Genomic DNA, 23489 nt, shown 5'->3' with positions numbered 1-23489 from the left:
CAGAGATTCCAGGAGAGATTATTATCTGCTCTGATTAGATATTAGGTCTTTTCAGTTTATTAAACAGATGCCGCAGTAATAACATCACACAATCTCCTCTTTTCCAGAACCTCGGGTCTTTAACATTTCATCATTTCTGTGCCGCTCAGAAATGTTCTTAAGGTCTCAATCAATTCATAAGCTCTTCCAAGGCAAAGTCTGGATCCTTATTTCTTCTGTATTGCCTCCCACTGTTTTACTGGGGTTCTTCCTTCATTCCTCATTAAGTGCTGACTGCTTGTAACACATCCATTTCCAGACATAACATCCCTTCTTCCAGATCAGACCTTCTTTCTGAGATTATTTTTTCTCATTTTTGTTATTTGGAAGTTCCTTTAATGAGAGTCTGTAGGTGGGTAAATCTTTTTTTTTTTTTTAACATCTTTACTGGAATATAATTCCTTTACAATGTTGTTAGTCTCTGCTGTACAACAAAGTGAATCAGCTATACATATACATACATCCCCATATCCCTTCCCTCTTGCATCTCCCTCCCAACCTGCCTATTCCACACCTCCAGGGGGCCACAAAGCACCAAGCTGATCTCCCTGTGCTATGCGGCTGCTTCCCACTAGCTATCTATTTTACATCTGGTAGTGTATATATGTCCATGCCAATCTCTCACTTCTTCCCAGCTTACCCTTCCCTCTTCCCGTGTCCTCAAGTCCATTCTCCACATCTGCGTCTTTATTCCTGTCCTGCCCCTAGGTTCATCAGAACCATTTTTTTTTTAGATGCCATATATATGTGTTAGCATACGGTATTTGTTTCTCTCTTTCTGACTTACTTCACTCTGTATGACAGACTCTAGGTCCATCCAACTCACTACAAACGACTCAATTTCGTTTCTTTTTATGGCTGAGTAATATTCCATTGTATATATGTGCCGCATCTTCTTTATCCATTCATCTGTCGATGGACACTCAGGATGCTTCCATGTCCTGGTTATTGTAAATAGAGCTGCAGTGAACATTGTGGTACATGACTCTTTTTGACTTATGGTTTTCTCAGGGTATATGCCCAGTAGTGGGATTGCTGGGTCATATGGTAGTTCTACTTTTAGTTTTTTAAGGGACCTCCATACCGTTCTCCACAGTGGCTGTATCAATTTACATTCCCACCAACAGTGCAAGAGGGTGCCCTTTCTCCACACCCTCTCCAGCATTTATTGTTTGTAGATTTTTTAATGATGGCCATTCTGACCGGTGTGAGGTGATACCTCATTGTAGTTTTGATTTGTATTTCTCTAATGATTAGTGATGTTCAGCATCCTTTCACGTGTTTGTTGGCAATCTGTATATCTTCTTTGGAGAAATGTCTATCTAGGTCTTCTGCCCATTTTTGGATTGGGTTGTTTGTTTTTTTGATATTGTACTGCATGAGCTACTTGTATATTTTGGAGATTAATCCTATGTCAGTTGCTTGGTTTGCAAATATTTTCTCCCATTCTGAGGGCTGTCTAATTTCATTCTTTTACAGGGAGCTGTCCAGTTTTCCCAGCACCACTTATAGAAGAGGCTGTCTTTTCTCCACTGTATACTCTTGCCTCCTTTATCAAAGATAAGGTGACCATATGTGCGTGGGTTTATCTCTGGGCTTTCTATCCTGTTCCATTGATCTATATTTCTGTTTTTGTGCCAGTACCATACTGTCTTGATTACTGTAGCTCTGTAATATAGTCTGAAGTCAGGGAGCCTGATTCCTCCAGCTCCGTTTTTCATTCTCAAGATGCACAGAAATCTCTTGCATTCCTATACACTAATGATGAAAAATCTGAAAGTGAAATTAAGAAAACACTCCCATTTACCACTGCAAAAAAAAGAATAAAATATCTAGGAATAAACCTACCTAAGGAGACAAAAGACCTGTATGCAGAAAATTATAAGACACTGATGAAAGAAATCAAAGATGATACAAATAGATGGAGAGATATACCATGTTCTTGGATTGGAAGAATCAACATTGTGAAAATGACTCTACTACCCAAAGCAATCTATAGATTCAATGCAATCCCTATCAAACTACCACTGGCATTTTTCACAGAACTAGAACAAAAAATTTCACAATTTGTATGGAAACATAGAGGTGTAATTTAGAACATCAGTAACTAGATTCATCATTAATCTTCAATTCACGTTCAATTCCCCTTATTATATGGTATTTCCATAATAACTTCAGATATTTCAGTCAACCTTATACTTCCCAACAAAGATTGTAAAAATTAAGATGTTAATTTAAAAACATTATTAAAATTCCAGACTAAATAACACTGGACCCACTCAGAGTGATGCTGTCACAAGAGGTCCTTGGACAGCTACTGCTTCAGTCTCAACGCTTTGCCTTCCTTTGGGCAAAGCAGCAACCTGGGCAGCACTTGCAGGAAACCTACTCTGGAAATATTGTTTGTAGATGTCATTGACAGTATTGAAGTCATTTATGTCAGCCAGCAATACAGTTGTTTTTGCCACATTGTGAAGTCACAGCCTGCTGCTTTCAGAATTTCACCCATGTTTGTAAGAGCTTGTTTAGTCTCTTCTGCCACCCCTCCTTGCACAAGCTGTCCACTTGCAGGATCCATGGCTAGCTGTCCTGAAATGTAAATGGTCCCGTCGACTAACACAGCCTGACTGCAGGGACCAAGAGCCGCTGGGGCTTTCGCGGTGCTCATCACGTTTCTGATCAAAGACGACATGGCTAATCCCTTTCCCTTGCCGCCCCTTGGAGACAACTACCCCGTACACTGCTCCTACCCGCGTCTCACGGGTCTGTTCTGGTCTTAAAATTGCTATTTAAGCAAAACAAGTAGCATCCCCAGAAGGGTTTGTTAAGTGGCAGTACCAGCATAGCCTAGTGAACCGATGACAAATATGGATTTTAGGCATTCTGATTAATAATCTTGGCCCTGCTGTGCATAAACGCTATGGATTTTCTTAATAAGGCAAAACTCAGCCTGATTCTCTACGTGCCCTTGGAGCAAGGAGACCCCACCTTTTCAACGGCATCATTTGCAGTGACTCTGCTCCCAGCCAATGCCTCTTTCAGTTCAAAACATCTTTTCAGATTCGGTGTAAATGCATCTTACAAACCCACTGTTTGTCCAGCGCATCAATTGATTTGACTCATAAGCTACTCTTGACCCTCTTGTACAGCCCTCTCCTACAAATAACTTGGGCCTCATGCTTCCTTACTCTTCCTTCCTTCCAGTAGTTTCTCTTTATTAAAAAAAAAAAAGATTATCGTCAAAACAACCTTTGGTTTCTCCTTTCTGTCAGTAAAAGGAAACAATGATTGAAACAGCTGTGCCCAGGAGCACACAGCCGTCCAGAATGTAACAGTGTCTATGAGATGTTAATAAGCATAATTTACAGATCATCACCGTTATGAGAAAAAGAAGGGATGGATAAATAAATGCAAATGGCACTTTGTGATGGCAGTTCCACTAGGACAGATGGCTGGGGGCAAGACAACAGCCTCAGGCAAGATATATACAGTGAGACACAAAATATGAACCTGTCTTTTCAGTTCAAATGGAGACAAAAGTCGAAAACGTGCCCATCAAAAATCATATACTAACAGAGTCAAACTCAAATTCTACTCAGAGGTGATAATCCGATATAAGTCATTCACAGACCATGTGTCATAGGGCATTTCCCTCATTTTTAGCCCAATTTGCAATGCCTGCAAAGGTGGCTTAATTATTTCTCAGTTTGAAGATAAAATGATGTGTAGTAGGAAAGTCAAAATTGACTTGATTATTATAAGCTATGAACGTGGCTTTTAGCTGTCTTGATAACTAGGAAGCCAAAATAAAGAATTAAATCCAAGCTCTGCGTGTGTAGACAGAAGCCGGACTTTGGATCCTAGAGAACCAAGTTTAGTCTGAGTATTCTTTCCATTTGGGGAGATGGCAAAGGACTCTTCTGTTTAGAAAGCTCAGTGTGCTGCATTTTATCAAATGGCACTTCATTTACCCAGAAAATGAATCAGGGAAACCGCAAAAGATAATGAGAAGAGGACAAAGCCAGCCTTCTGGATGGCATCTTGATTTTTCCACTGGTGAAATCAGCAGCTCCCCAGGAGCCTGGCACTGGCGGACTGAACGCCAACCCTGGGCACACGCTGGGGTTGACAGCAGACCGCAGGCCAATCCCGGGGACACGCTGGGGTTGAGAGCAGGCCCGGGATGGGCTGTAGCCCCTCATCCTGGGTGCTGCCCAACCATGGGGTGATTTCCTGCAGGTTGGTAGAGCTGGGGACAACCCACCTTGGGCTCTGGGGCAGGGGCTGTGCTGGGTCCTCAGAGCCACACAGCTGTGATTTCACAGGGCAGCACGACAAGGTTCTGAGCTCCAGCAAATGGTGCACAGGGTGAAGCGCTGCCACCACCGTATACGCGCTGTATTTCCTTCTTTTTTTTTTTTTTTAATTGAAGTATAGTTGATTTACAATGTTGTGTTAATTTCTGCTGTACAGCAAAATGTATCAGTTATGCATATACATATATCCACTCTTTTTAGATTCCTTTCCATTGTGGTTTATCATAGGATATGGAATATAGTTCCCTGTGCTCTACAGTAGGACCTTGTTGTTTATCCATTCTATATCTCATAGTTTGCACCTGCTAATCCCAAACTCCCAGCCCATCCCTCCCCCACCCCCTCACTAGCAACCACAAGTCTGTTCTCTATGTCCATGAGTCTGTTTCTGTTTTGTAAATATGTTCATTTGTGTCATATCTTAGATTCCACATATAAGTGATACCATGTGGTATTTTCTTTCTCTTTCTGACTTACTTCACTTAGTATGATAATCTCTAGTTGTATCCATGTTGCTGCAAATGGCATTATTTCATTCTTTTTTATGGCTGAGTAGTATTCCATTGTATACAGGTACCACATCTTTTTCCATTCATCTGTCGATGGACACTTAGGTTGTTTCCAAGCCTTGGCTATTGTGAATAGTGCTGCTACGAACATAGGGGTTATGTGCTCTATTTCTAGGTAGGACAGGCTAACGGAGTTTCTAGTTTTTATAATGATAGCTGTAAATAGCACTAAGAGGAGTTTTAAATGCTAACTGCCACTGATAGGACCTCAGTTCCTTAGATTGTGGAAGGTACCACATCAGTCTCAGCAAAATGGCATCACCGTCCACCCAGCTAAGCAGCTGGAAGCCAAGCTCTCCCTAAACACCTTTCCTAAGCACCCCACCCCTCACAGCCAATCCTTCACCCACTCCTGCTGGTCTACCTTTCCCAGTATGGGAAGATACAAGGAAAGGTCTGATCAGAAAGCTAAAATAATCACGTCGTTCTCCCAGTGGGTGAGAATCTTTCTCCTCTTCTGGCAAACAAGAAACTGTCTCACTTCAGCTCACGTCCGGATGAGATGGTGGTGTAGGTGCTGGTGATTCTGTCACTGACTTGACACATGGCCACTCCATCCTGCCGTTCATCTGCCCCTAAGCTGGGGTGACAGGACAAACGGCCACCAGCGGAGGGAGGGCTCCAGTAATGCCAGGCGATAGGACACCTGCACTAAAGACTTCAGTGCTGGGGAACACCGGGGCCCCTGCCCAGTGTGGGTGTGATGGCGCAGGGGGCTAAAGGAATTCTCTAGCCCCCTTTTCTGATGGGAAGAGCAAGACCAGTAAAGAAAAGGCTTCTGGAAGGAAGCAACCGGGACCCTCTTGGCTGTCTCTGCCATCTCTACACTTCCTACCCCCTCTCTGCCTGGGCATTTGGGCAACAAGGGCGGGCAGCTCAGTGATCTGTGGGTGTGGGGTGCCCAGCACCCAGGGCTGCTCCAAGCATCGCTCCTCAGAGAACAGGGACAGGCTGAAAGAGTTACCCTTGGGGCCACTGGGACAATGAAACCAGAAATGATCTGGTCAGACCATAAAAGAACATGTGCTGGGAGAGTATTTTGGTAGAATCATCCTGCACTTCTTACAAATGATGACACGTTTTCAGCCTGCCTTACGATGCCCCTGATACTTTATCTCACGCTCACCCACTGTAGCCCGGAAGCCAGGGTCGCCCTTGCTCCCTGAGGGGCCCTGGGGGCCCAGCAGCACACCGGAGACCCAGAGGAAAAATGAAATGAATGGATGAGTCTAACTGGGATTGGAATTAAAATCTGGTCCCAACACTAGTGTCATAAACTGATATGGTAGCCCCCCCTGATCGTATTTTGAAAACTATAGTTAGATGTCTTCAGGTCGCCACTACGATGTGAGCAGCAGCTGTGGTCTGTTTTCAGCTGGGAATAACTGTCTCAGGTGAAGTGGCTGAAATTAAGGCAGTCTGGACACAGGAGTGGGGCGGGGACACTGCTGGCTGGGGCTGCCACGTTTGAATGATTTGCAGGCTGTGCTTGGGGCGGCACTGGCTGTCTGCAGCGCGTGTGCCCCGGAGTGATGGCGGCAGCTGCACCTGCACAGGTCTCATGTATCCGAGCTGCTGTCAGGACCGAAGATGAGAGAAGCAGACCGCACAGAATACGAGCCTCAGCGATCACAAGTAGCAGAGGCCTTTCTTTCGGTCCTGTTGCTCTCCAGGGGCCCAGACTGTTAAAGGATGTGGGGATTCAAAATGCAGTTTGGGCCGAGCCCTTCTCCTGGGCTGTTTGGATTCCCACCCTATGCGCTGAAAGAGCACCCAGAGCATGAACACACACGCTTGTGCGTCTGAAGCTATTTTCTTCTGGACAGAACATAACAGATCAGACCCCGGACTACAGAAAGCTGGCATTTTTATTGCGTGGGAGCATAAATCCTGACTGTATCGGAAACTTCGGACAACATCAAGAGTCCAGTGAACACAGGATCTCCACTGGACTTGGATAAGTAAACGGAATGAACCCACCATGACTTTGTTTCATTATAAAAAAGTCTCTTCCAACGAAAGAGAAGATTATCCTTTTGGCTGTAATATTTCCCCTTGCTGTCTTCCTCTCACAAAATATATTCATTCAAAGAGGATGTTTTATAAATACACACAGATATTTTTTCTCCCTCTCTTTGGGGATTCTGCTGTGGTGCACTGAAAAAGGATAAATCAGCTTAAAAGAATTTTTCAAAATGCAATCCCACTCCAGGTTTAATTATAGACAATATAGGTCAACTTATTTTAAATAGGCCCCAAAGCAGTTGTCCCTGAACTACTTTGTATGTTTCACATGAGGCAGTTTCCCTATTACTGAAAAAAGTGGACAGTCAGAAGTTAGACAAATGCCTCCTCTCTGTAAGTAGCCTGTGGACGGGTTCCCTGGACCGTAATAAGCAGATAGAACTAGAAGATGCTGACTTTATGGTCACTGGGTCCCCTTTCCTAGCAGATCAGGAGGGCGCGCCCACACCCTCGGCCGCCCTCTCCTATGCTCCCGTGTGTACACTTTCTGACGGGCTCTGAAATCACAGGGGCTGGTTCCCACCCCCAAAGGAGGTGAAGGGAGACGGCAGGCCTGGTGTGGCAGGAACACAAAGCCCAAAGCCCGGGAAGAGACATCTTCCCTGTGCCGACACATGTTTTTATTCAAATCAGAAGACATTCTTCCAGGTGAACCAAAATTTGAGAATAGTTATTTACTCCATTTCTGCCTTGGCTCTCCACAGCTGTCCATTCCCTCCCAGGGCAGGGCCCCCAGGTTTGATTACAGGTCACCCCAGCTGCCCCCAATAGTTGAGATTAGCAGTGGAAATAGACATCATTTCCTTGAGGCCCTCACATCTATTTTAAAATATCATTTTCACTAAGCTGGCTGTTAGATACTGCCTAAAGCTTTGCAAGAGGGTGGGAAAGAAACACACATACATAAATGCGCACACGCACACACACTCAATTTTCATGTCATTTGAACTTGGGTTTGCCGTTTGCCATGACTGATCTGTCTTTTAACAAGACCAGAAGCCAGTGAAATAGAGAGTCACAATTCCAAGAATACAAGTCTCATCTTCAAATACATCTCTGTGTTAAGCGGCTGGACGCCGTGACCCAATGTCTTCTGATGTATACGCTGCAATCTTCAGTTGGCCTCCCACCTCGCTCCCGCTGCCCCTGTCCCAGCACAGAGCTGTGTTTATTCTCTCTTCTCCTGCTCACGTCGGTGTATCACTATCTTCCCTCCCACCTGTCCCTCAGCCTGCCAGGTGAGTCCCGTGTGAGTATCAGTTTTTCCAGGAAGCCTCTGCACTCACTTCCAGCACACCCCGAGCCCTGCTCAAAAGTCACACACTGACTTATAATTTCTCATTGTGTCACGTGGTCATCTGATCTCACAAACGAGGCCAACTTCGGAAGGAAAGGCACTGTGTTTTATACCAAAGAAGAATCTCTTTGGACCCAGACCATGAAGGCCCCCAGGAGATGCTCCGCCACTTCCTCTTAAAAGTCAGACAACATGTACCAGTTACTGGTATCAAAAGCACCAGTTCTATTTAGCCTACTGGACATCTTCAGTGGATGTCTCAAAGGACCTCAAACTTCATGGCTGAGAACTCAGTCCATGAACCTCCACGGAGCCCACCCATCACGTCTTCCATCTCAGTGAGTGGTACCCCATTCATGTGGTTCCCTAGCCAGAGATCTTGACCTCAGCCCTGGCGGCTACCTTTTCCTCACCCCTTATTCCAACACATCACCACTCTTACCCGACTTACCTCCTGAACATCTCTCCCACCACTGTGGACATCTCTCCATCTCCACATCCATCACGCTGGTCCAAGCCACCACCATCCATGCCCGTGTGGACCACAGCCTTAGCTTCCCATCTGGTCTCCCTGCCCGTCTGTTCTGGAAACCTGAGTCTGCTCAGATCACCCTCCACACAGGGTCTTCCTTTTGCTCCTCCGTAAGGAGCGGGCTCCCCATCACTGTTTGGGAAGCCCTGCAAGGTCGGGCCTGTCAACCAGCTCCCCAGCCTAGGGCTCTATCGGCGCCCCCTCCCCTCCGCAGTGACTTTCCACACAGGCCCCTCTCCCCGCCACACCTGCTGCCATCGTGTCCCCTGACCTCTCCACCTCTTTCTTCCATCTCAGAGCCTGCACCCCGGAGCTCCCAGACGAGGCTGCACCCTCCAATACCGTTTTTTCTATTTAAAAGACTTGCTCAATCCCTCCACCAAACTCCACGAGGGCACAGACCACGTCTGCTTTGCCCTCTGTTGTATTCCCAGCCCCGAGCACAGTTTCTGGTCCAGAGCAGGCACTTGACTTGAGGATTATTTTCTGCTGAAACAGTCATCATCACCAAGGGGTAGCATCTCCAAAGCACTTTCGTGGGACTAGCTCGGTTCACCCTCAGAACGGTCTCCTTTTACAGATGAGGAAAGTGAAACAGACAGAGGGTCTGTGGACTTTCCAGACCACAGTGCTGACATGGATCGGATTGGATCAGTTTTCTGATGCCCAGTTCTGTGCTTCCTCTACATTGCGTTTTCTCACTTTATTGTGCTAAGTATGAATGTAGTGATGAAGTCTGAAGGACCTTGCCCTTGGGTCAGACTCCAGCCTGGCTCTGCATCACTTGTGTGACTTCAGGCAAAGCAACCCTTCTCTCTAGGTCCCAACAGTGCCCACCCACAGGGCTGTGGAGAGAATTAAACGGGACAAGGGGTGGTGAGCCCCTGCCAAGGGCTTGGTACACAGTAAGATACATAAATGTTAGCTAATAGCAAGGAGGGATAAGCAGTCTTACTTCCAGTACCTCTACGTGATTCCCCTACGCTAGCAGGTCATTTTCTACACCGTAACTACGCTAAATGCCATAAGCACTACAGCTTCTGATTATAAAGCATCAAACCCTTTTGCTTCGTTGTGTTAGGAATTTTAGCCCTTCTTTGCTTGCTACAGATGCCAACTTTCTCCTCACTCTGGCTAGTCTACTTTATATGCCCCAGAGCTTCCCCTCTCTTCCTCAACTCCGGGACCACCTGTATCTGGGCAGAAGCCCAGAAATCTGCCCCTTTAGGCCCCCAGCGATAGATTCCCAGGGGCAGGAAGGATTCTAGCCAGCTACAGATTCCAATTTGGGTGATTCTACCTCTTTCTTCCTTGGCTATGCCCAATGCTCCTAAAATCAGTGTAGATTTTCCTCGAAGGGAATGCAAAAGCAGGCAGTCACGGCTATTCCCAGGCAGGCGTTTGCTCTGTGGCAGCCTAAGCTGACCTGCTTCTGCTTTGCTGAGAAAAGTACTCTGTGCCTCCATCTCGGGTGCATTCCTTCTTCTAGCAGAACAACTTAACTATAGAGGTTCATGACCGAGACGACCAACACGGGACAGCTCACTGGCTATGCCAAATCCACCCCACGGAGAACTGAGTCGGGTGGCGGAAGCCCCCTTTCTCCTGGGAACTCCCCACTTTAAACCCTGTTATCTTTAAAGCAAGCGCTAATATGTGTTACTTGAAATAACAATACAAACTCATGGAGTACGGGTGAGTTCATGGTCTGAGACGGTTCTCCAGGGTCAGCTGAGATTCACAGCTGCCCAATGTCAGGACGGATGTTGGCCACTCTGATGCCAGCACGACTGTGTCCCCTAAGCCTCTCCATGTCCCCGGCTATGGGACAGGGGTACCCTGGGATCTGAACGACTGGTTACCCTTGTGTTTCTTCCTGTTGTGAGAGGCTTGTGAAACACCAGGGAAATAGGACAGGCTGAGAGTCAGATGCCTTCAAATCCTGGCTGTGCTGTGCAGCCTTTGTGACTTAGCCTCCCTGAGCTCCAGGGTTCCAACTGCAAAAAGAGACTGTCTCATGTATAGTCTCTGGGTGGCTGCTATAGCCCCGGGGGGCCTCATCTGGCAGCTAGAACATATTACCAGGTCAAAAAACACGACTTCCACCATTCCTCCCTATTTTCAGTTATAACAATTCTTTAAAGGTATGTTATATATATGAACTTCAAAAATTCAAGTATTCCCAGGTATAGTTTTCTTATTCTCTGACTGCCCGTAATCTCTACCTCAAGCCTCTGATTTTCCTCAGTTTGGGGAAAGGTAGTCTAGTTGCTTTTAGGTGAAAGTTAAATCGCATAATTTCTTAATGTAGATTGACAGAAATCAGCCACTTTCCAGTTCGAAACCCCCCTCTCCTGGGTTTTCTTCTCTCCTACGCCACCCCGGCTTGATTCCGAGTGGGTCCTGGCGTGGGCAGGGGCCGGTGGCCTCTGTCTCTCCTTCCATCGTGCTCCTGGGCTGGCAGCCTTTGAGCTGTGACTCATCCGGAAGGATTCTGAGTGTCGTCTTTCACATCACACCCACTGCTGTGTATAACCATGCCTTAAGGGCTGTGATCCCTGGCTCTGTCCTCACAACGTCCTCACTGTGGCCTCTGGTTGTCATATCCACGCCCATCCCCTGTTCCACCTCATGTTGGTGGTGTTCTCCATCCTCTGAAGCTCCCGGGAGTCTTATTCTACCCTCCCCGCTCTCCACCCCCCTCTGCTCTGTCACCCTCAATCCACTGCAGCTCGAGGGAGGTCAGGGAGGTTTGTCACCACCAGGAGTCCAAGTGAGATGAGCAAGGCAAAGCTCCCCATCACCCTGGGATCCCCCAAATTATGAGGGTTCCACTGGGTTTTAGCCTCTCCTCTTGGACTTATCCTGAGGCAGGTGCATATAGACTAAGATTGCATCTTGAGATTCTTCTGGAACACTCTTCCCCTTCCCAGCTTGGATAATTTCCCTCTAATTGAGGAAGAATGGGAGGCTAGAGATTAATAGCTGCCCAGATTAACTGCCCTTTTCAAATCTTTTTCTGTCTCTCAGGCTTTTCAGGGTGAAGCTGAGAATCTGAGTCCTTGTTGAGCTCCAAGGCTGTACTATTTCGAGTGGTACCTTGTCAGAGGTCAACCAAGTCAGAGGCTGGGCCAGAGCACGTCGATGAATGCTTTGAAGATGACTCACCACAAACTGACACTTTACACAGTGTCCTGCTATAGATGTAACTTATTCCCGTGAAGAAGTGAGAACCTGTCTCACCAAACACTAAATCTATTTGCCTTTCCTATAAGCTTCAAAAGAATAAGACCCAAAGGATAATAAGAAAATGACCATATGGATTGTGACTTTTTCTTTTCAAAAAAATTTACTTGAAAAATTAAAAAATAGTAACATTGACTGTGTTGTGTGTGTGTGGGAGACTTTTTTGTGTACGGTTCTATGAATTTAAAAACATGTATAGATTTATGTAACTACCACCACAACCAGAACATAGAACAGCTGCACTACTCCAAAAATCTACCTTTGCACACCTGCCCCACATCCCTGAACCCTGGCAATTACTTATCTGTTCTCCATCACTATGGTTTTGCCTTTTGGAAAATATCACATACGTAGAATCAAAGAGTATTCAAATTCTCGAGTGTAGCTTCTCGAACTCAGCATAATGCCTTTGAGAATCATGCAAGGTGTTATGTGTATCAATAGCTCATTGCTTTTTAATACCTGTGGGGTCTGTGGAGATGTCCCCTCTTTCATTCCTGATGCTGGTAAGTTTGTCTTTTTGTTTGTCAGACTTACAATAGGTTTATCAATTTTACTGACTCTCTCAAAGAACCAGCTTTCAGTTTCATTGATTCTGTTATTTTTCTGTTTTCAATTTCATTGATTTTTCCTATCTTTATTATTTCCTTTCTTTTGCTTGCTTTGGGATTATTTTTGTGCTATACTGTACCTATGATACATGCTACAAGCATACATGCTTTTTCTAGTGTCTTGAGGTAGAAGCTTAGATCATTGATTTAGACTTTTTGTCTTTTCTGAGTTTTTAATATTATATATATCATCCTAGGCATTATGTTAGCCATGTTCCACAAATTTCTAAATGTAGTCATTTTATTTTCCTTCAGTTTAAAGTATTTTCTAATTTCCCTTGAAACTTCTTTTTGACACACAGGTTATTTGGTAGTATGTTATTTAATTTCCAAATGTTTAAAGATTTTCCTGTTATCTTTCTCCTACTGATTTTTGTCTAATTTCATCAAGGTCAGGCAACATATTTTATATGATTCTAATTATTTTTAATTTGTTAATTTTATGACCCAGAATATAGTCTATCTTGGGGAATGTTCCACGTCCACCAGAAAAGAACGTGTATTCTGCTATTGTTGGGTACAGTATTTTATAAACATCTATCACTTCTCGTTGGTTAATGGTGCTATTTACTTCTTCTATATCCTTGCTAACCTTCTGTCTACTGCTTCTGTTTATTACTAAGAGAGGAGGTGTTGAAATCTCCAAGCATAATTTTCGATTTGTCTTTTTCTCCTTTCAGTTCTGTTTTTGCCTGGTGCATTTTAAAGCTCATTGTTAGACGCAAACACATTTAGGACTGTTATATATTCTTGGTAAACTAACCTGTTTACATTGTGTAATATCCCTCTCATCCCTGGTAATTTTCTCTGCTCTGAGGTCTACTTTGTCTGCTATCAACACAGCCACTCCTGCTTACTTTTGATTTATGGTTCCATGTTATAGCCTTTTACTTTTAACCTCCATCTTTCTGTATTTTAAGCAAGACTCTTGTTAACAGCAGATAGTTGGGTCATTTTTTTTTTTATTCATGTTTCCATACATACCCTGACAATCTTGATCTTCTAACTATTGTGTTTTGACCAAAGCTTGGCAAACATTTTTTCTGTAAAGGACCAGATAATAAATATTCTGGACTTTGTGGCCTATATAGTCTGTTGTGCTACTCATCCCTGCTGTTGCAGCAAGAAAGCAGCCACAGGCAGTACATAAAGGAGTGCACGCCACCATGTTCCAACAAAACCTTCTTTACAAAAATAGATTTGGCCGATGAGCCACTGTTTGCTGGTTTAAATCATTATATTTAGTGTAATTATTGATATGTTTGAATTTAGATCTACCATTTTATTGTTTTCTGTTTGCTCCCTCTGTTTTTGTTCTTCTGTTTCCCGTTTCCTGACTCTTTTCAGTTTATTTGAACATTTTTTAGTATTATGTTTTAATTTGCTAATTACACTTTTGACCACATCTCTTTACATAATTTTTTAGTTGCTGGTTTGGGAACTATAATATAAAAATTTAACATTTCACAGTCTAATTAAAATCAGTATTTTACCACCACATGTGGAAAGTAGAAACCTGTCAAAATGGGTCTCTCTGCAATCTCTCCTCTGTGTAGTAATCTTAAGAATCACATCTACGTGCACTGAAAACTCCAACAGACAACGTTGTAATTTTGGCTTCCAGCTTTTAAGTATATTTTGAAGAGCTCAATCGGAAAAGAACAGTCTATTATATACCCAGATATTTACTATTTCTGTTGCTCTTCATTCTTGTTGTTCCAAGTTTCCTTGTGGTATCATTTCCCATCTGTCTGGAGAACTTCCTTTAACAGTTCTTTTAGAACAGGTCTGCAGACAAAGGATGCTTTTAGTTTCCTTTCATCTGAGAATGTCTTTACTTCACCTTCAATTCCAAAGGATGTTTTCACTGGATATAGAATTCTAAGTTGGTGGTTCTTTCTCCCAGCACTTTGAAAATGTTCTACGGTCCTCTGCCCTCCATGGTTTACGGTAAGAACTCTGTAGTCATTTGAATTGTTTCTTACAGGTAATGTGTAATTTCTCTCTGACTGCTTTCACAATTTTTTCTTTGTTTTTAGGCTTCAGCAGTTTGATTATAGTATATCTGGACGTGGATTTCTTTGGGCTTATCCTGTTTGAGGGCTACTGAGATTCTTGAATCTGTCGGTTTATGTTGTTCACCAAATTTGGCAAGTTTCTAGTCATTATTTCTTCAAATGTTTTTTTCTGTAAACACTCTTTCTCCTTTTTTTTTCCCCCTGGGACTCCTATGACAGAAATATTAGACCCTTTTATTTTCTCCCTCAGGTCCCCAAGACTCTTTTCTTTTTTAAAAAAAAAATCTGTTTTCTTTCTGTTGTTCAGATTTAACAGTTTCTATAGACCCATCTTCAACTTCACTGACTCTTCATCATCTCCATTCAGCGAATTTCATTTTTTTGGCTATTATATTTTTTACTTCTAAAATGTCCATTTGAGTTTTTATATCTTCTATTTCTTTGATAAGACTTTCTAGCTTTCCATTCATTTCTTTTTACAGGAATTTTTTTAAAAATTAATTAATTAATTAATTAATTTTTGGCTGCATTGGGTCTTCATTGCTGTGCATGGGCTTCGTCTAGTTGCAGCGAGCAGGGGCTACTCTTCGTTGCTGTGTGCGGGCTTCTCGTTGCGGTGGCTTCTCTTGTTGCGGAGCACAGGCTCTAGGTGCGCGGGCTTCAGTAGTTGCGGCACGTGGGCTTCAGTAGTTGCGGCCCGTGGGCCTAGTTGCTCTGCGGCATGTGGGATCTTCCCGGACCAGGGATCAAACCCGCGTCCCCTGCACTGGCAGGTGGATTCTTAACCACTGTGCCAGCAGGGAAGTCCCTCTTTCCATTCATTTTAAGAGTACTTGGCTTTACTTCTTGGAGCATTTAAAAAATAGCTGCATTTAATGTCTTCATCAAATAAATCCAACAACTGTGTCATTCTGAATTTACTGTCTGTTGGCTGACTTTTCCCATACAAGTTGAGATTTCCCTGTTCTTTGTATGCTAAGTAATTTTAGATTGTGTCCTGGGCATTTTGAATATGACATTATTATGTGACACTGGGTCTCGTTTAAATCTTACGTAGAATTGATAGCAGGCAACTGATCAGGTAGAGTTCAGGCTATGGTTCCATGCAGCCTTCTACAGGTTGTGCTTCCAGCATCAACTCAGTTTTCAAAGCCTTTAAAGTGCTGTTAGGATCTGCCCCCCACACACACCTAACAATGGCCAGTCTGGCCTCGGGTGGTGGCCTCTCCTGTTCTTCAGTTCTTAGCATCTACATATGCTGTGGGTGACAGTCACACACATGGAGCTCAGGGGTGAGCCCAGGGGCACATAAACAATTTTAAGGGGTCACTTTCCCAAGTTCCCCCCTCTCCCCAATCTCCACCATCTGTTCCAGTTCCCTGGGGCTCCTCTTTCTAGTCCTCCAGCCAGAAAGCTGGGACATTAGTTGCCCCACTCTGCTGTGCACTTTGTGGCTAAATTGCAAAAAAACCCCAGAGAATAAAAGCAGTGGGGTTTGCCTCACCCTCTTGGGACACAGCTCCTTCCAGTGGAGAGGAACGTTCCCTTCTCTCACGGTTTGGCAGGTTGCTCCTGCCATCACTACTGCTGTCATGACCACAAGGGTGCTTGTGGGTTGGGGTATGAGAAAATGGAGAAAAGAAAAAAGATTTACTTAGCTCTCTCTGAGTGCTAGGAGTTCCCTTTCCCACTCCTGTAGCCAGAAACAGAGGGCTTCTCCTGGAGACCCCTCTGCCCACATCCAAGTGTCCACTTCCAGGTTTCAAGCTGCACTGAATTCAGGCCGAGGAATACTGGAGAGAAACCCTTGTAAATTCACCATCAGTTCTGCGATGCTTCAAATTCCGGTCTTCTTCCCTGTCTGCCTGCTACGTATTACTTTTTAGCATTCTCAAGTAGCTACTCCATGCATTCTGGGCCGGCTGTACAGCTGCATTTGGTGGGAGAGACAACATGGAGTGTACTTCCTTCATTTCACCTGGAACCAGGACTCAACTGGCATCTTGGGGATCACTTGCTCAGTTTGTGTGTTGGGTCTTCACATCAGAAATGGTCATTCTGAGGAGGTGCTCATTGCCAATAGCAAACATTAAGATCTAAAAAAAAGAAAAACCTATCCACAGAGAAGAAAACATTCTGAGTATCTCAGGTCTGAAAAATTGCTCAGGCCGTTACTTTTGGTGGGAAGCACAGCATCATGTGTTTCTTGCTCAGCAGCCACCTGAATGTGTTTCATGGCTCGTCCTGGGCACAGGGGGCCATCGTCCATGGATGGGCATTTGTCCCCAGGAGTGGGGCAGAGGTCTGAGCTCCTGGCCAACCTCACATAGCTACACTGGTTACCTAGGATTTGATCATTTAGGGCAATAAAAAACCAATAAGGTACTAGTCCTCCTTCACACATGGCATCAAATTATTGAATGGAGAGCGCGGCTTTTCACTGCAGCCACTGAACACTGTTCCCCATTGGTTGTCACCAAAGTGTGACATCTCAGCATAAGGTCAAGATGCTATTTTGCACAGAGATTTTGATCTGCTGGTGCTGCTAGACTAACACAGGGATAAGGATCAAAGCAGAAACACCCTCACTGCTGCCTGAGAGAAGGTCATGTGTTAATACCCTGGTGGCATTTTGGGGAACTGTCACTTTCCATGCAGCCCTGGTCAGAGGTAAGGGCTGCAAGAAACGTTCCACGTGGCTTCATCCAGCTACAGAGCTGATGGTGAAACTCCCCTCTTCATCATCCTGACCGCCGAAAATCAGTTTCATGCCTTTGTCAATAAAATACCACAGTCAGAAGAGTGAAAGGAACACCAGACTTGGAGGCACGCAGCCTGCATGATGTGTTGATTCTGCTGCTTACTGGCCGCCAGACCTCAGGCCAGGAACAACTTCTCTTCCTCTGTCTCTTTATCTGGAAAATGTGGGTACTAAGAGCTCTCCTGTGTCTTTTGGCCATGCTGAGAGGATCAAATGAGGTGCTTTGCAACTATTAGGTGGGATATTTGACTGGGATTTTCTTGAGGAACACCTTCAAGAAAATATTATTTATTTTATTATTCTGAGATTAGCAGGTGCTTGTTAAATAGTTGATGATTGAAATAATAAGCAAAATATTATTGATCAAAGCAACCTGAGTAATCTACAAAATGGGCATCAAAGCAACTGCCTCAAAAGTTTAATGTGAGGGTTAAATGAGATAATGTACATAAAAAAATATAAAGGTCAGAGCAGTGCCCAGGACACATCAGGCATTTACAACTATCTTCCCCCCAAATCCTGGAGATTTTTCAGCAGATTTGTGAGATTAAAGCAACAAGGTTCTCGGGTCTGCAACAACTGAGCATTACCTGAATGTGAAGTCACTGGATCCAAACAGAGTCAGCCTAAAATATCAATAACTACCTTCATGCTTTTATGTCTTTTGGAGAACTGACCCCTTTATGCATAATGCAGTGTCCTCTTTATCTCTGATGATCCGCTTTGTTCCAAAGTCTGCTTTGTCTGAAATTAATATTGCTACTCCAACTTTCTTTGGATTAGAGTTAGCATGGTATATCTTTCTCCATCCCTTTACTTTTGTGAGCATCTTTATATTTATTTATTTTTCTTTTATTTTTAAAATTGGAGTATAGTTGATTTACAATGTTGTGCTAGTTTCAGGTATGCAGGAGAGTCTTTACATTTAAATCGGGTTTCTTGTGGACAATATATAGTTGGGTTAAAAAAAAATCCTTTCTATCTCTGTCTTTTAATTAGTGTGTTTAGACCACTCACATTTAATGTGATTATTGTTCTAGTTGGATTAATATCTTTGTAAGTTTTCTAATCATTGCATTTATTCTTCGTTTCTTTTTTCCCCTCTTCTTTGGCCTCCTTTATGCCTGTTAAATAGATATAGAATTCTGGCCCTGCATTTCTTTCAAACTGAAAAAATAATGGGGAAATACTATTGCAGAAAAGTTTGAGAAATGATATCACTTCCTATTTATTTTGTCAGCACAGTTCTCATGTTGTCTCTGTTTTCAAGAGAGTACTGCCATGTCACAGAGTCTCAGTACATTTGAATTTTAAATGTTTCTTCCTCTGTTCCTGGTAAAGCAGATGTCATGGGCCTTCACGTTGTCCAGGGACTGAATTACAGATACAGATTGTTTGACTCTCAGGTTTGTGCAATATATAACTGCTTTTATGAATTATCTCATAGGGAAACTGCTTGCAGTGTGTGACATCAATCTTATTCTTGCTTAGTACTTTGATTGTCAGGAATAAAATGAAAAATGAAAGCAGTTGTGTGATTTTAATATCAAACCTAATTTCAATTATGTCTGTGGAACAGGCAGGTCTGCAGTTCGCACTTTAGTGAACAAGGGGTGGAGAGTGGCACCTGCTTTTTGTAAAACGCCCTGGAATTTAAGGTAATATTTGGCAAGCACTCTTCTGGGGGCACAGATTTCATTTCCAGCCAATGCCCTGTAGATGTCACCATTGCCACTTCTCACAGGGAAACGTTCACCGCGGGCTGACAGAGGCCAAACTTGCTAAACCATTTGGTTGTCAAGGAACCAGGAGAATCTGGTCGTCCTGACCTGTTCACAGATACTCCTGTGGGAGTGCCAAACTCTGGGATATTTCCTCATTCTGTGTCATTTTCATCCACTGTCTGGTACCTGGTATTACAAATCACTCCAACCTACAGAAACTCCTCCCTCATTTGGCTTCTTTGAGGTGGGACTTCTCCTGTTTTCAACAACCTTTCTCACCATCTCCTGCGTTTCCTTTCTTTCCTGCTCCTCCTCCTCGGGCTGAGGGGCTGTCCTGTGTCTGCCTTCCTCTTCTGTACACATGCTCCTGTCAATCTCAGCCCTCTATAATGTCACTTCTATACAAATGTCTCTCAAGTCTACTTTTCTACAGCTTCCTTTTTCCTCCCCTGACATCTAAACCCATGTTTAACTCCCTAATGGAGCTCCCAGCATCACAAAGCACGAAGAATCTTGGAAACCAACAAAGGGGAGCCACACCAGGTAGGCAGGGACGCTGCATGTGGGATGGCAGGAACCCACAAGCTGAGCTAATTTAAGAGAAGCAGAAATTCAGAGCCACAGGTAACTATAAAAAAATAAGCTCATCCCACCTGAAATTCCTGAGAGGATGGGAGATAGGGAGGATACTCCTGGAATGTGGGATGGGATTCTCAACAATTTCTCCTGAATTCCAAAGGGACAGGTGATATTTGAATAAAAGTTTACTTTTGGAGGAAAAATGTCCATCCCTACAAGTCCGTTGGTCCTGGACCTTGAGGGTTCACGGATGCACAAAGTGTGCAGTTTCAGAGAAAATAGTTAAAAAGAGAACCTGTGACCTCTTTAAATATCTCTGAACTATAAACACACAAATCCTAAGTGAACTTAACATTCCCTAGTTTTGTGACTTCTGTTTGGGAGCTGCTGGGGTGGGGATGGGGAAGGTTTACCACTTATCACCTGGAGCCTCTTGGACCTGTTAAACCCTAATGAGCCCCCTAATTGGCTCACAGCCCGGGTGCTGGGGTCCTGTATCTGCCCTCTGCTTTGCAACAGACCCTCCTCCCCACTCCTCTCACCCCTTGCCTGGATTATTATTACTACCAGGAGAGCTTCCTAAGTGTTTTCTCTGCCTGGAGTTTTCTTTCTACCATCCATCTCATACCTCGCTACCATATTAATCCTCCTGAAATGCAGCTTCAAACACTTCAGTACTCTGTCCAGAACTCTCAGTGCCTCCTGACTGTCTCATATTGAGCCTCTCTTTACTTTGCTTTTTTTTTTTTTTTTTAATTGGGGTATAGTTGTTTTACAATGTTGTGTTAGTTTCTACTGTACAGCGAAGTGGAGTTCCCTGTGCTATACAGCAGGTTCTTATTAATTATGTATTTTATACATAGTAGTGTATATAGGTGAATCCCAATCTCCCAATTCATCCCACTTCCCACCCCACCCCCTTTACTTTGCTATTTAAGTCCCCAAACCCTTCCACCTCATTTCTGGTACTGACAGTCCCAGGCTCCAAGCTTTAGGCAAATCAGACTCTTCACTCTCCGCAAAACCAGCCTGCCCTGTCCCAGGGCTGCGCTGCCCGCCACCCGCGCTGGTTCCCTCCACCTCTGCCTACAGAAACCTTACTTCCTCTCAAGGGCCGGTCCACGAGCATCCGTCCTCTCTGAATGGGTAAGGTACACACTGACGTGTCTCTGGAGTCAAGAGATAACCCAAACAGTGCGTGTGTAGTAAAGAGGAGGCTCTCGGTGTAACTCGCTCAGGCAACGAAGGTCCTTGCACAAACGGACCACACTCCCGGTCCTCCCCCAGATGGAAGGCATAGCACAAGTCACCGCTTCACCTGCATCTTCCAGAAACAGACGCCCAAATCGGGGAAGGGGAGAGCTTGGCCTCATTAGACAGCAAGCCCACAGCTCTCTCTCCCTGTCTCTTTGCGCTGGCAGTATCCCTGAGAAGTTATAGGAGACAATAATATCCTTAGAAATTCACTCCCGTTTTAAACGTCCCACAGAAGTTTGTTACTTGACAGTGATTTTTCCCAAAGAGAAAACTCTAACGTGTTTTCTGAACGGTGATGGTCACACAGCAGATATGCTTAAAGTGTCTAAGCCAAGGAACAAGCATACGCTGAGCTGAGCATTTCCTGGCATTTCAGTTACAGCACTGCCTCACAGAGTTTGAGGAAACGGAATTACATCCCAGGCCCTGGAGCATGAGCGCCCCTCTACTCTAGTCTTGTCCCTGAAGCTGGACCTTCAGTCACACCATTTCATAGAAAAACTTGAGGTCTAGGAAGTCAACAAACTCATCATCTCAAAGAGGTTCTGGAATTGAGGCAACCATATCTCCTATCTCCTTAGGCAGTAATTATTTTTTTAAAGTTATCATTCCTTCCACTTCTTCTTACTTGGAGGGCAGTTACAGCATTTAATTTATTTTAAAATAAATTTCCAGTGACATTTAAGTAGAGACTTGGGTATCTGTTAGAGGGCCTGGGTCCACATAGGCTGGGGGGGGGTGGCCTCAGTGTGCCACTCCCACTGCCCTCTGCTGCCTCCCTGGCCTGGGGGAACGTGACACCCAGTTCTGCATCTTAGAGTATTTCCAAGGCATGCACTTTCACTACAGACCACTTTTAGCCAAGTGCAGACCTCCTTTTGAGAGGAGCAGATGAAACTCATCTTTCCTCTCCCATACGTCCATCTGTATTCAAAAGGAGCATCAGTTAATCAAAAAAAGAAACCATTTATGACAAAGCATAAGAGAAATGAACCGAATTGGGGCAATTAGTCTCTACCTTAGTCGAGTATCTATTCTTATCACCTTATTATGAAATTTACTTTATCATCAGTGAATTTGGGTCTTATCAGGCCCCAGTCTTGGGGATCTTCCATAAAAGCTGAGAAGACTTCACAATTTAGAGTTTTATTTTTTACCTACCATGATGGCTTCCATAACTGACACCCCAGGCCAGGGATTCTTATTACTTCAAAGAGCTGCTTGGCATAGCTGGGGCGGGGAGGGGGTGTTCTAAGCCTTGACATTGGGAATATCTTGATATTTGGGGGTTAGGCTAAGCATTTCCTTAAGCTCAAGTCCTAAGGGTAAGAGCTAACACTCATGGTTCTCCCAGCAAAGGACCGTGGTCACACTGACTTTTGGGACACAAACGTTCTTTTAGAACAACAATCGTTGGAATAGCCAATTTACTATTTCATCAACATTCCCATCAGGTCATATGCTGAACTGTCAGAAATGCCAACCTAGGTGCTCACTTTTTCTCTAAGGCTTTAGTTATTCAAGGTAAAATTAAGGAAGAAAAGATAATCACAGGGCACTGTTTATAAGGGGGAGAAGCACAAAATACTATATTTAAATGGACATTTTTAGGATTTAGGGAGCAACAGAGAGCATACAGTTTTCAGGTTTTTTTTTTTTTTTTTGGCTGCATTGGGTCTTCATTACCGTGTGCAGGCTTTCTCTAGTTGTGGTGAGCGGGGGGCTACTCTTCGCTGCGGTACGCAGGCTTCTCATTGCAGTGGCTTCCCTTGTTGCGGAGCACAGGCTCTAGGCGAGCGGGCTGCAATAGTTGTGGTTCACAGGCTCTAGAGTGCAGGCTCATGCCACGTAGTTGTGGCGCACGGGCTTAGTTGCTCCGCGGCATGTGGGATCTTCCCAGACCAGGGCTCGAACCTGTGCCCCCTGCATTGGCAGGGGGATTCTTAACCACTGTGCCACCAGGGAAGCCCCCCGGTTTTCAGTTTTGATCAGGTGTAATCACTGCCCTGAGGCTCCCCTCGGTGGGAAAGTGTCCTGACACATGAACCCCCTTGGCAGCTGGACACCACAGCTCGTCTACTGCTTCGGGGCCCTAGGGCAGACTTTCACCCTGATGACCCACGCAGATGTATTAAACGGCAAAAGCAAGCAAGCCTGCGTTTATTTTCCGAAAGGATTCTACACAGCCTGCTCGGATGGAAGCACCCAGCTATGGGGCAGGGAAGGTGAATCTGGGCCACCTTCGCCAAGAGGAGCTGCCGTCTGTTATAGAGGAAACTTCGCACTTCCAAAAACAGTTCCGAGTCCCTGGATCTCCATCCACAAATCATTAACTAATCCACCCTGGGCTTAAAGATAGGGAGGGGCCACCACTCTGCAGACAACAAGGTTGGCCCGTCCTCTGCCCGTACACACTCTCGCCCTCCTGTTACTCACAATAATCCCACCCAGCTCTCCGCCCCGGCTCCTGCCATTCTCCTTCCCAGGCCGCCCCTTCCCACTCACAGGGCTGGGC

General features: G+C 44.5%; 1 protein-coding gene and 1 pseudogene across 7 annotated transcripts in view; both read right to left on the bottom strand.

The window, feature by feature from the left end:
- Positions 1-23489, bottom strand: part of MTUS2 (microtubule associated scaffold protein 2) — a 489522-nt gene that overhangs the window by 81584 nt on the left and 384449 nt on the right. The window lies entirely within an intron of this gene.
- On the bottom strand, positions 2319-2731 carry LOC118884224 (annotated as a pseudogene).

This window comes from Balaenoptera musculus, chromosome 18, assembly GCF_009873245.2.
Source record: "Balaenoptera musculus isolate JJ_BM4_2016_0621 chromosome 18, mBalMus1.pri.v3, whole genome shotgun sequence".
Lineage (NCBI taxonomy): Eukaryota > Metazoa > Chordata > Mammalia > Artiodactyla > Balaenopteridae > Balaenoptera > Balaenoptera musculus.
The sequence above is the reverse complement of the archived record's forward strand: the minus strand, read 5'-3'. Positions and strand labels throughout refer to the sequence as shown.